Below are 3,670 nucleotides of genomic sequence, written 5' to 3' on the forward strand. Positions count from 1 at the left end.
CTCCCCGTCGGGGAATCGAACCCCGGTCTCCCGCGTGACAGGCGGGGATACTGGCCACTATACTAACGAGGATTTTTTTTTTCTTTATTGCCGGATAATCAAAGATGCAGTACATTCACCATACTAAGGTAAGAACAAAACAAAGTGTTACATAGTCATTACATATACTTCTCGAAATGCACATGTTAAAAACGCTTTAAGGTCACCAGTGTATCCAGTACAGGTAACCATTCTGGTGGTTCAGCCTGAGATTTATACACGTCTCTTATTTGAGAAACACTTTCAATAAAATATTGTCTGGCTGGTTTGGCATCCACATCAGCATTTTGTACGGCCATTCGTGTTTTCCATATGGTGTGTAGGCTCAGCGTCATGATCATGTCATAGGGCACGTCGTTTTCTTTTTCAACTGGGAGAAAGCGGATACCGTAGGGTGATATAGGGAGCTCTTTTTTCAGCGTTCTTTGCAAGACATCCCAGTGGAATATTGCATCCCTGCAGTCTAAGAAAATGTGTTCTATTGTCTCAGGCTTTGAACAAATGAGACAATTAACTGACCACGGTACGAACAGTCCTCTCTTGCAACCATGGTTTAACTGGCAAGGTATTGGTATGGAGCTGAAAGAAGAACGTCTTAACTGAGGAGCGGACTGTCATTCTTTTACCACGTTTCAACACGTCACCTTCCGAACCTACACAATACATGGCACGATATATGGGCACTGGCAACATAATATCAATCAGATCCTTGTATAAACGCTTTTTAGGTACATTACTTAGGTACTCCATTGAGAATCTCACCTTTAGCATTCGAAAAGACATAACGACCTCACGAAGAAAGCCGCGAACACTCCCTTTTTTTTGTGACATTTGATACAACATATTCAGGAATTACATCACTCATTCGTAATTGTAAAATTGTTCGCAGAAATCCGTTATTTTGGTCGCGCAAAAAAATAAATCTTGACACAACTTGTTTGAGAAATAAATGACATAAACTTAGCCCGCCGCTACGGACTGATCGAAATAAATTAGTTCTGCTGCATCTTTCCCATGTTGAACGCCACACGAACACTGCAAAGACTCTGTGCAACTTCTGCACGTTGGTACGAGACATACAAAGCACTTGAAGAACATACCACACTTTCGCGACTAAAAACACGTTGCAAACTGTAGCACGCGCGAAAACGGAGAAATCCCGCCCACCCCATTTATCTGTTTGTTCCCTAACACGTTTGGTTTCCTCGTTCTAGTATTGCGTTGTATCGCGATAATGTTCTAAGGGCACTCCGAGATATTTGACAGGTGTCACAGTCCATTTCATGTTAGCGAAATAATCAGAGGTGTTTTCCCACGGCCCATGCCAGAAGCTAAACATTTGTTCCAATTTATCATACTGCCCGTGTGCGAGCAAAAAATTTCTGCTTCTTTAACGGTCTCCTTAACGCTTTCCTTATCGCCACAGAAGACTGCTATGTCGTCAGCATAACACAGTATTTTAACTTCACTCGTGAGTAATTTGAAGCCATGTATAGTGACATTATTAAGAATCTTTAAGCAGAAAGGTTCGAGAAAAATTTCAAACAATAATGAAGATAATGGACACCCTTGCCTAATACTACACTGAACTTTGAAACTTTCGCTGACACTTTTGTTTAAATTATGCTTGCTGAACTGTGAGTGTAACACATTTTCACACCAGTCGCAATCACAAACCCAACATTAATATACTCCAAAAGACTAAAAAGAATTTGATGTGATACACGATCGAAAGCTTTTTCTAGAGCAAACTGTAGCATTGCTACCCGTTCTGAAAAGTCATCGCAGTATTCAAGTACACTTCTGGTAACATGAATGTTAGTATATATCGAGCGTCCCCTGATCCCACATGTCTGGTGGGGTCCTACCAAAACTGTGATCACGGTTTGTAATCTTTTGGCCAGTACTTTCATATATATTTTGTAATCTACATTGCTTAAGCTTATCGGTCGATAGGACGAAACCGATAGAAGTTTAACTGGGTCATCTGTCTTGGGTATTAATACAACGTGAGAACAGTTGAAAGATAGGGGCACTGCATTTTCATTATATGCTTCGGTTATTACATGATGCAGGGCTTTTGCCAGATCCACTTTAAAAGCTTTGTAAAAACAACTGCTTAAGCCATCCGGGCCTGGAGATTTGCCTACGGATAACTCACTATTGCGTCTTCAATTTCGCGTACGGTAATGTCTGCTTCAAGGCGGGTCTTCACGTCATCGTCTAACCTTGGCATTAAGTGAAGGTAATCATTTTCAAAGCCGGTTTCAATATCAATTTTATGACCTAAGAGATTTTTAAAGTACTCTACAAAAGCAAGTTCAATTATCCGTTTGTATTTTGTTATAACGCCCTCGTACTGTATTTCTTTTATTTCATTTTTGACGGCATAACTTTTCTCATCCGCTAGTGAGCGCTTAGTAGGCGTTTCTCCCAACCACAGTCTTTCGCCGCGAGCGCGAACAATGGCTCCTTTATATCTTTCGACATCTATTGCTTCCAGTTTGTTTTTGACATACTTAATTATATTATTTAATGCCCCTGGTTGTGTGGTTTCTGCGTTCAGCGAATAGTCTAATTGACTACGGAGCACATTTTCTTCGTTTCTTTCACTGTGGCGTAGGGCGCATGCCCTCTCGATTGCAATGATCTTAATCTCTTGTTTGAACAGCTCCCATTCAGCGATGAAACTATCCGTTTTAGACAGTAGTCTTTCTATGCATTCTTTTGCTTTGCTCACAAAGTTATCATTGTTCATAAGCTTATCATTAAACTTCCAAAGTGTCCAACTGAATGATGACCCTTTGTGCTTTGCTCCTAAGGAAAACATAACCAAACTGTGATCACTGAACGAAACATGTTTTACGTTGTAATCTTGGCACAGCGGCACTATATTTGCAGATACGTATAACCTGTCCAAGCGTGCATGGCTTGCGCGTTGGAAGTGAGTGAAATGTGGCCGTTTTCTGCCAGCTGCAATGTGACCAATGTCTTCTAGGCAGTGATCCTGAACTATCGCGCTTAATTTCATGGCACTATTATCACGTACCGGTTCATTCTTTATTCTATCGGCAGAAAAACACACACAGTTAAAATCGCCAAGCATTAGAATCATTCTTTCAGAATTTAAATAAGATTCAAGAGATAGAGAGATAATTTAATTGAAAGAAGGCAGAGAGGTCGGCCTGAGCTAAGGTGCTCTAGCCTGCTACTCTGCACAGGAGGAGGGGGAACGGGGACATAAAGATGTGATAAGGGATGATGATGACATAGCAAGAGGGGTGCGCAAAGGTGAAAGCAAGTTCAACACTCTGATGATAAACATTCACAAATGTCATCCATGAAGCCACAATCAGGTTTCGCATCAAGTCTGTAGTCACCAATTCGAGTGAACTCAAAAATAGAGGCGCTAGGACGAAGCTGGTGTGTGGGCCTCCCCTGCGTGAACAGCACAAGTGCCAAACAAAACCTTTATAGCATATAAAGACCTGCAATGAGCGGCTCTAGCACGGCGAGCACTTGTAGGGCACTTTTAGCGGCCGGACTCTTGAGACCACCGAGAATCACGCGCATTGAGTCTACTAAGTGCTTCAGCATTTTTTGTACACTCTCCTTCTCATTGTGTTCATCT

At 41.6% G+C, this 3,670-nt stretch overlaps 1 non-coding gene across 1 annotated transcript; it reads right to left on the minus strand.

Moving 5' to 3' along the window:
- Window positions 1–72, minus strand: TRNAD-GUC (transfer RNA aspartic acid (anticodon GUC)). The gene has a single exon. It is a non-coding gene; the product is annotated as a tRNA-Asp (tRNA).
- Between the last annotated feature and the right edge of the window lie 3,598 nt (window positions 73–3,670).

Source organism: Dermacentor andersoni, chromosome 4, assembly GCF_023375885.2.
Source record: "Dermacentor andersoni chromosome 4, qqDerAnde1_hic_scaffold, whole genome shotgun sequence".
Taxonomy (NCBI): domain Eukaryota; kingdom Metazoa; phylum Arthropoda; class Arachnida; order Ixodida; family Ixodidae; genus Dermacentor; species Dermacentor andersoni.